Source organism: Eschscholzia californica, unplaced genomic scaffold (assembly GCF_041429995.1).
Source record: "Eschscholzia californica isolate CP2 unplaced genomic scaffold, dmEscCali1.0.p SCAF_5, whole genome shotgun sequence".
In the NCBI taxonomy this organism is placed as follows: domain Eukaryota; kingdom Viridiplantae; phylum Streptophyta; class Magnoliopsida; order Ranunculales; family Papaveraceae; genus Eschscholzia; species Eschscholzia californica.
In genome coordinates, this window is record NW_028238472.1 from 20,495,124 (window position 1) to 20,505,823 (window position 10,700).

Consider the following 10,700-nt stretch of genomic DNA (forward strand, 5'->3'; position numbering starts at 1 on the left):
ACAAAATAGAGAATTAGTTTACATATTTAATAGGTGAAAATATAAAAGGAATAAATATGAACAAGGGAAGAGAATCTATGACATAATCTTGAGACTTAAGGATCAAGTTAACCCGGCTCCACCAATTCCATTGGGTTATCGGGCTCACGGTTATTACATACGGTGAGGGTGAGCTTGAGTTGGTGGTTTCTTCAGTAGTTCCATGATCGATCACTATTGTCTTATTTTTTGTTTGTCGCTAAATCGACCATTGAGTAGTTCAGTTCTCTATCTTAATACTGATTGAAACACTTTAGCGATAAAGGTGGTTCACTTTACTTTTTCTTCTTACCTTGTTTTAATGCTATCAAAATATTGATTTGTGTTATACTAAAATCAATTTCTCCTGATAGAGTGTGTCCCTGATAATGAAGTTGTTGTACCTGGGATTTGAAGGCTCTCATCTATAACATTCTAGGTGAAATCTATTTTTATATGCACCTTAATTAGTGCACTTATTAGAATTGTCCCTGTTGGCAGACACAGATTTTACCCTTGTATATATATTATAGAAAATGGTTGTTTGGGTCAAAAAATTTAATGGGGACGGATTTTAGGTCCAAAATCAAAGAGTTAATGGGTTTAGAGTCCAAAGATAATATTAAATAGAAAATAAATCCATTATGAGTAATTTACGTGTCTAACCTCTCTTTTCTCTACTACTACTTAACTATCCCAAGTTAAATAAAATTACCCAGATTAGAAGATAGAAATAGTGTTTTCAGTTTAATGAAAATAATCCCTCAATAGGGAGTTACCATTCCTACAACCAATGTCTTTTTCGTTTAAAAGAATGTTTCCCTAATCAATTGACCCAAAGAAAATCGATTATAACTTTCTCTTCTAAAGTTTACCAAGAGAAAATCTAAAGAACTCACAGAGAAAAACCATCCACAAATTTTAGTCTTCATTTGGAGAAAACCTAGAAGAACATGATGCACAATGGGTTAAATTTTTTCTTTTATCATATTCTCGTTTTTTTTCAACGATAGATTGTTCACCGTGCATGGTTTTGTTGTTCTTATTCTTAAAGGCCGCGGCATCGGGAAATAAAAAAAATTCTCTGGAAATAAAAATTTAGTTAATAAGTATTGACTCATGGGCATATTTTTTGTTAGTCCAAAAATCGACTACATCAAACATTGTTCTTTAATCTTCATCTTTTCTTTCCCTATCTCTCTCTCTCTCTCTCTCTCCATCTCCCTCTCCCACTGTCTTTCACCATCTCTTTATTATTCTTTTATTATTTCCTTTTCTTCTCTTACTCTCTCTCTCTCTCGATTCCTCATTGTCTATCTCTTACTATCTCTATCTATTGCTCTCACTATATATGTCTCTCAATCTCTTACTGTTTCTAAATTGATCTCTCATTGTTTCTCTCCCTCTCTCACACAGACACTGTTCCGACAAAGGGAAGTGTTTCCTTCGTCGGAACCTGACACCGAGGAGGGTTTTTGGTGCATGCTCGAGGATTTTGTGGCCACAAAACGTTTAGCGGCCATGACCATGTTGTGGCTACAAAATGTTTCATGATCACAAAAGGTTTCTTGGTCACGAACTCTGTGATTTCCACAAAGAGATCTATACAGACCGAGATAGAGAGAGAGAGACTGCAAGAAAGAGAAAGAAATGTCTACGACGAGAGCAATAATGAGAGTGATCTACAATGAAAGAGAGGGATATCTAGAGTGAGAACGACGCATAGATAGTCAGTGAGAGCGAGAGAAAGAGAAATAAAGAGAGAAAACGAAAGCAACAAGAGAGAGACGGTAAGAGTGAGATAGAGAGGAGAAGAAAGGAAAAAAGAAGATGTGGCAATGGTGGTCGGAATGGTTGTGGCCCGAATTGTGGTGGTGTAAAGTTGTGGTGGTGAAGGTGATAAAGAAGATGAAGATTAGGGGGCAATGTTTGATGATGAGTACGTAAAGTACTCTATTTTTTGGGTTTTATTTTATAGTCTTTACGTATAAATTTTGGTAAATATTTAAAGTTACATGGTTCTTGCAGAAATTCTCAAAAATACAAGGAAGCTATTAATTGGACAAAGTTGGCAAAAATATATATTTGGTCTTGGATTGTATGGAAGATTGAAGGAACAGTGAAAGTTGATATAGGGGGATTTTGCAGTCAGTCAGATTATAGGGGCCAATTCATGACGTCAGCATCCACTAACAGCTAGAATTACATAGGCGGTGGTGTTGTTTCCGGAATTTGACAGGTTTCCTAAATTCAATGCTTTCCTATTGTTTTTAATTGTTTCCAAATTTTTAGCTACTAGGACATTATAAAAGGCAACCAATATCAATGAAGAAAAACACACCCCCACACACTAGTGAAAAGAGCAAGTTTAGAGGAGCAACATTAGAGATAAATTAGCTTCTTTGGGTGCAAAAATTTTGGAGATTCAAGGGCTATATCGAAGACAAGTTTTGGAGAAAGACGAGAGGAACGGGCTTCATCAATATCAATTCGGTTTTATCTTTTTCACTCTTTTCCTTTACTTGTTTATCATTAATTGAACCATGTATTTAATATCCATGGGTTTCTAACTCTTCCACTAGGATAGAGGATGAATCCCTAACATGACTATCTGAACCCTAATATCATATTTATTTTACTATCTCTTTTAATGTGCCATAATGTTTTACAATTAATCGTACTTCGATTGACCTAAGAAACTAACAACTTGGTTCTTAATTGCATGATATTTTAAGTGAAGTGGGTTATGGGTTTAGTTAATTGAGAAGGGTCTTTTATTACTTTTTCTTCCGAAAATTGAAGATTTATTTCTAACAATTTTTGAGTTATCAAAGAGGGATACTAATTTCAATTAGATATTAGATTTGAATATGATTGTTAGTGGTGAATTCCAATATCCTAGATTTACCAACTTATAGTTTTTCATCACAACTTTATTTTGTTTTCTAAGTTTCAATTTTTAGTTTTCCAAATATCTTAAAATTAATTGTCCACTTTCTTAGTTTGTTAGTTAATTTTAGGTTTAGGTTTAATTCCAAAAATATCTTTGTGGGATCGACCTCGTAATACTTGCCATATTCACATACGGTTCGTGCACTTGCGAGTTTTAATTTAGTCTAGTTAGCCTAGTATTTAGGTTCACTAGATTTCACATTATTTGATCAAGTGAGTTTTTGCACTAAAATAAAATATGCCCGGGAAAGTACAAAAAAACATAGATTCCCCAGAGAATTTATTCCCCGGAGATTATTCTTTATTCCCCAAAGTCGTGACCTTCTTAAAGTATGATATAAAGTTTTTTCTTAAAGAAATCTTTCAGATCTTGTCCCACTGTTTTTCTTTCTAAAACTTCTTGTATATTCTCATAGCATTTTCTTAATTCTAACAACATATTTACGTTTTATAATTTTCTCAATTACCAAGAAAATCATTTATGTTTTGTAATTTTGAATGAGTGAGTCTGTTTTGCGGTCTGCAACACCTTCAAATTTCTTCTACTTCTTTGATTTTGAACGAATTGTGGAAGTTTTACTAACATTTTCTAAACTCTGACAAAAAAATAACACATTTTACAAACATTTTCTTGTAGCAGTACTTCTTAGATTTTGCAGTAGGATTGCACATATTTCCATAAAGTTTTACATTTCGATTCTTTTACGTTTTTTATGTTACCATTCCATGAATTACAAGCACTTGTTTGAACTCTAATACAATTACAATTTTACAGACGAGATTGTGGTTGTATGTGATATTGCACGTGGATGAATTCGTGGTCGAATCTAACTATAACCATTTTTCACACGGGATGTTAGTCAAAGATTTAACTGTACAACCGCAAAAAAACAGGGTTGAACTAACTTGGTTGTAGTTGGTTATTAGTTCTTTAAGTTATTAGTTCTTGTAACGGGTTATGTTGTAATCGGTTTTGTTGTAATGGGTTATGTTGTAATTGATTATGTAGTAGTGGGTTTCTCTTAATTTTAATTACTTTAAATTTTAGAAAAAATTTCGTGAAATACGTTAAAAATATTGAGAGGTAATGGAAAATGCTAAAATAAATCATATAAATGCTAGAAAACCCACAACGATGTAGACAATATTTTTTATTATCTTTGAGTATATCCATATAACGTTTGGCCTACATGGGTGAATATAGGAGCACGTGACGCTTTCCTTGTTATTCCCCATTTCATATAAGACGCAGTAGAATTTTGTTTGCTAACATCTATTTCATGATCGGTTAACATGTGCATTTACATAATAAATAAACATTGAATTATACGAAAACATCAATCTAATAGAATAAAAATGTAAAATTTTGTGGTAAATCAGTGTACCTCTGTTATAGTTAAATCCAACTTATTTGTAAAAATATGATGAATTTTTCAGAGTTTATAAGATGTTGGTAGAGTTGTCAAAATTTATGTAAAAAACAAAGAAATGTTACAAGAAAATAATAGTAAAATATTGAAAATGTCAGCGAAATATATATCACACTACAAAAAAAAGGGCCATTAGGGACGGCCAAAAACCGTCCCAAACATAGGAAAACCGTCCCTAATAGAGTATTGGGGACGGTTTTCATCTGTCCCCAAAAGCGGCGTCCCAAATACTATTTGGGACAGATATGGGGACGGATAGCATCTGTCCCAAAGTTATTTTTGGGACGGTTTGTATCTGTCCCTGTATCAACGATTATTAGGGACGACATATATCTGTCCCTAAAAATTTGGCGGGAATTTCCTCTCGTTAGCATTTGGGACAATTAATATCTGTCCCTAAAAATTTGGCGGGAATTTCATCTCGTTAGCATTTGGGACAATTAATATATGTCCCTAAAGTTTGGCGGGAATTTCATCTCGTTAGCATTTGGGACAATTAATATCTGTCCCCAAAGTTCAGCGGGAATTTCTTCTCGTTAGCATTTGGGACAAATAATAATCGTCCCTATAAGATCGGAGGTGATTTTCTACTACCTATACCTGATACAGTTAATATTGGTCCCTACAAATTGGGTTAAGAGTTCTGCACACAATTGTTAGCATACACAGAAGAGAAAATTTTCCTCAAAAAAATTTTAAGAATCACATATTCACATTAACAAGTTTTAATAAGTCCCCCGAAAAAACACACAAGCCTAGACGAAAAAAAAGGTCAAACTAAAATAAGATAATAGACTAATAACCCTTCCAAATGTTAAACTTATATAAAAAATAAACTACTCTAACTTCATCCTCACATCTTGTTTCTCATGTTGTAGTGGAAAACTTAAAACCACCATTAGCATATCATCATCTGAGCAGAGCTCCATCCTATCCCTGTGTCATGGTGACAAAAAACAGAAGACAACGAAAGCAATCAGTATATTACCTTTTTCGAATTTAGGACACGACAAATATACAAACATGTAAAACTTCTATAAAATTGTTAAAGAGCAAACATTCACACACAAAATCTTCTTAAAAGCGGTAGCTTCATAATAAGTTCGTGTTTACTATTTTAGTAATCTAACGAGCATACTCTCACGGGATTGCGTTACATTTAGAAGAGAATACATAATAACATCTCATATAGTCCAGGTCACTGTATTACTGCATTAGCTCTAGAAACAACGGTTAATTTTAGTAAAAAAACACCAATCATACTGCGACGAAGCAACAGCTGCAACCCCTTGGCTGTTGCGACGCAGCAGCAGCTGCAGCCAATTGGTATGCTGCGACGCAGCAGCAGCTGTAGCCCCTTGGCATGCTGCGACGCAGCAGCAGTTGCTGCAGCCCCCTTGGGTTGCTGCGCGAAGTAACATCCTCTTGTCTGTTGCATAAGATTAAAATTGTTGTAATTATAAAGTTGTTATAAAGTGGGACATGAAATTGTGACATGAATAACATTATCAGTCAAAGTCACTAGAACAAGTTACGTGCGCAATGTCATTGTCTAACCAGATATATAATTGAATCCCACGCTTAAATCACATGGTGAGGTTATGTTTCATGCCCCATATGTTTTGGTCTCTCAACACAATCGTATATTTATGATTATAATGATAGATATCAAACATAACGACATATACAAAATAAAAGTTTTGTTTCAGTCGTACAAGTAGACACCGTTTTTTGGAAAAGTATGTATATGTACTATACCAAATACCTAGTTAAGAAATGGTTCGATCATATGCCATGACTTGTTTTGAAATAGTTACTAGTGTCCCAATATATTCTGCTAACAAGAAAAATAATATCTCTATTAAAAGATAACTATGCAATAGCAAGAGTTAAGCTAAAGAAAAACCAAAACCTTCATAGCCGCATAAATCTCATTATAGGTATTAGGTCCTTCATTTTCATTATGTTTGTTTACTTTGGAACAAACCACTGTTATGCGCATAAATGTCAACCTCAGTGGTATTCTAATGTATTAACATGGTTGTGTACAATTTCACACAAGATGGGCGTACGAATCTCAATTATACACATTGAAGTGACTGGAATATCGATACAGTATAAAAAGTACTGAAAATGAGTATCCATATAGTAGAGGTTACTGCATATTAACCAAGTTATAAATCTGAGTTTGAAACAGACTCTGGTCTCCAACAAACAATGGATAATTGATGTGTCCAATTTGTACTCTTCCTGTGTTTAAATTTGTTTTTGAGAAGCTGACTCCTTCGACTATATTTACTGCTATAGTTTAAGACTTTAAGTGGTTCTTTGCACTTTCATGACCCTGAATATGTTAGAATTGCTAAATTAAGTAAACTCTGTTATTTCAGGCAATTGCTGCCGCAGGGATTAAGGGAGGCTACCCTGAAAGAATTGGGCAACCTGAATGTGAGGTATCCATTATTTTCCTTTTACAAGGGAAACATAAATGTACAACCATAGATAGTTCATGTCGATTGCTATTCAATAAAGGAAATATCATAATCTGCCTTAGATTCTGTATTTGCTTTTTGGAGTAACCTATCTTTTTACAATACCTTGATGTGCTATGTGATATACTTGGAGCTATTTAATTTTAGTTTTCCTTTTCTTTGTTGGTCAATTTTTATTGTCGGGTCCAAGTGATTTCCAGCTTCGTAATCAAAGAGATAACATCATAGTTTTATAAAATATTTTAGGCTATCCACTCCGACCGGTTTGTCATTGAGTTTCAATCCGGCATTAACTATTCAACAGTACTACATATAACAAAGATGACAAAGTAATAATATACGACTGTAACACTCCCGCATTACTAGGTCACCGATTCGCTAAAAGCATGACATTCAGGCAATTTCCGTATTCACTTTTTTCCCTATCGTTTAAAGCATTTATTTGAATAATTCAAGGCTTGTATAATAATAATACATCAAGATTACCATATGTTACTAAGGTAGTGTGACTATTTGTGTGATAGATATTATACTACTAAGGAGAGAAGGTTACCTCATGCTAATCAGAATGTGAGGATGACCTTGGGTCGTTACGAGAACTTTCAAAAGAGAAGCTAGGCGTAGAGACGTGTAGCTGTAAAATGATTACATAGGTCATTAATTGAAATAATAATTACATACTGAATCATAATTCTATTAAGAATTTACCTCCCCATCGCGAAGCCGTCTAAAATAAGCCCTCATCTCGTCTAACTCCGCTTTTGTGCTATTAAGTTCTTTTTTCATTTCTTTCATTTCTTCCATTCCTTAACAAAACTATAAACATGTCCAGCCAGTCCTGCAATATGATCAGCCCTAGACTAATTAAGAAGCTAACTGGTATGGTGTGACTAAGCAAACTAATTGCGAAATGTTTCCTCATCTAAATCATGCATCGTGATTCGACTCAATGGTTGATTGAAGTCTCGAACTGATTTTGGGTTCATTGAAGCCAGACATACACAAACTAGTTGGATTTTGATTATTAAGTTCTAAACTTCATTAAACAACATATAGAAAATTCTCAAAACTGAACAAGAAATAACATATATCAAATTTCAGATTTCAGAAAAAAAAATTAAATTTCAATTCAGTAACATCAACCAAATTATAAAGAAGTTCATAAAATAGTTTTCTTTAAACTCGACTACTTCGTTACCATGTACTAATACCCTACTGATATAGATGAACCCAAATAAAAATAACTCAACAACAACAAAAATTTAGATATAGATGAACCCTACTAAACTTGATCAAGTTTGATTCATAAATAAACGATCGATGTTCGGTATGTAGTGATGGTTAAATCAGAGTTATGACCATGAATCTCTATCGATTTCTTAATTTGAAGATAACTAAAAATATAGGAAGATAACAAAAACCAAGAAGATAACAAAAACCAGGAAGATAACAAAAAAATGGTAAAAGCAGGAATTTCCTATTGATTTCGTCAATTCAATCTAAACATCTCTTGATAATAGTAGTAACATGAAGATAACAAAAATATAAACATGTTGAAGAGGATGATGTGAATTTTTACCTAATTAATTCCAGAAAACACGGTTAAAACTCCTACGGCGGAACTCTACAGCTCTGAGATCCGCTACAAGTTCTGCATTTGAAACAAATAAAGAACTATTTAGGAATGAATCATAAAGATATGTGGGAGAAGGTCAAAGAAATGTTTGAATGGCTAAAGAGTTTTCTTTCATCAACTATAACCCCAATTTTCATTTCTAGCAAGAAGTCTGTGTATTCTATGTTGGATGAAATACAACATAAAATAGCTATTTAAAAATATTTAAACAACTAAAGAGTTATCTCATCAAAAAAAAAAACTAAAGAGTTTGTGTCTTTCTTTGGAGGAGAAACTAAACAAATATCTTCCACATATCAAAGACAAGTACTTAATAATATAGGCCTTTTACATATGAAATCGATCACATTAACATAAAGTAGTATAATGCCCCAATCCTACTTGATCAAAAGCATAGAACACAACAAGAGCACATAAACAATGATCAATTGGGGGCTTTTTCACTGATTCTTTTACCCCACTCATATAACTACATATTAAGTAATTGATCTAGTTGAAACAGGCAACACGAGACTTTTTTAATAGTTCACAAGCACATGCATGATGTAATCATCAGAAGGAAAGACATGTAAGCTCGATCTATCCACCTAAAACTGATTCGACATTTAGTAGGTAAAAGTAAAAAATTAAAACCTATGAACTGAGAGCTTGCTTATCGAGCAATGGCCAACTGGGTGACGAATCTAATTTCCAAGTAATCTTGTTCGACAACCCAGCTCAAGGGCTAAATCATTGTGACACGCCTACTAGCTACAAAAACAATCCCTAACACAACATAAAATCTCCAAAACAAATCCTTGCAGAAATTCAGAGCTACTTAAGATTTGGCAGGAAGACTCCTCCAACAATCCCATACTCATCCTTAACCCTAAAATGTAGTCATCTAAAAAAAAGAGCAGCAATATTACTTCTCTAATATAACTGAAATGAACTCCCTTAATACAATTAAAATTTTAATTTAGAAACTGGCATAACCTAGAAAACTAATAAGCACTACAATCATTGCACTTTTATAGAGATTCTCAGTTAACCCCAAGTTAATAATTCTACAAGCTGGTTGTGAAGAAGCCACATAACAGAAGTTATGATTGACTAAGTGATTAAGCAAAGTATCAAACCAAAACCCTAGGGCACAAATATCTTCAATCAAATCTTATAAATTTTCTACTATCTGCCCAATTCACAATCGAATTTGTGGGAAGATAATGTAATTCTACCAATTAATTTGATGAATAATTATTCCAGTACAAAATTATGTGTCTTATGGCTACAATCAATCAACAATGACTGATCCTTTATCCGATAATTCGAATTTCCAGCCCAACATTTTAAGTCTAAATTTTAGTGGTCTTGGTTCAACACCATCATCACTAGTAGTACAGAAGACGAGAGAGAAAGCTACTGTAGTAATTGGTTGAAGTTTGAAAAGGGTAATATTTTCGACCTAAATCAGTTCATGTAATCAGCTAGTATGAGCAAACCCTAGAACATGAAGAAGAAGAGGAGGAACACATACCTGTGCAAACCCTAGAAGTAGAAGAAAAGAAATAACCCACACCCAAGAGAGAGAGAGAGAGATTGAAGAAGAAATCAAACAAAGAAATCAAACCTAAGTGTGAAACCAGGAGGAGAAATCTCCTTTCTTCGCTCAAGATAACTCGTTCCTCTTCTTCTCTGTACGTGTTGGTGGTGAGGAGAAAAGAAGAGAGAGAAAAAGGAAAAAAAAGAAAAACAAATTAAAAGGAGGTTTTTTTTTGGGAAAAAAAAAACGAGGGAAGGGTTTTTTGCGCCATTTTTTTATTTGGCCGAAATTTTGCGCCCTTTTTTTTAGTTGTGCTCAAAATTGTCCCTATTAAAATATTATTGGGGACAAATAGTAAAAAATTGTCCCTATCTTTAAAATATCAGGGACAGACGTAAAAATGTATGTTCCTATTGGGCGTTTTTTTTGTAGTGTCAATTTACATGCATATTTTAAAGGAAAAGAAGATTGAATTTTGTATTCTAAGATATAATTGTCTTATTAAAATAAGTAAAATGCAAGAAAAAATTGAATATTTTGTTAAGCTAAACTAATTAACTCAAAGAACATGTTATACCTAAATATGTTGTTGAAATCAATTAAATGCTAGTAGATTAATAATCAAATTTTTATTCACCTACTCTAACTAA

General features: G+C 33.4%; 1 long non-coding RNA gene across 1 annotated transcript; it reads right to left on the reverse strand.

Annotated features, from left to right (window-relative positions):
* Nucleotides 1-5,057: 5,057 nt before the first annotated feature.
* Nucleotides 5,058-10,219, reverse strand: LOC147537740 (uncharacterized). Its single transcript, XR_015226295.1, has 5 exons — nt 10,045-10,219; nt 8,472-8,543; nt 7,601-7,730; nt 7,446-7,526; nt 5,058-5,336 (listed from the first exon to the last, which is right to left on the reverse strand). It is a non-coding gene; the product is annotated as an uncharacterized LOC147537740 (long non-coding RNA).
* Between the last annotated feature and the right edge of the window lie 481 nt (nt 10,220-10,700).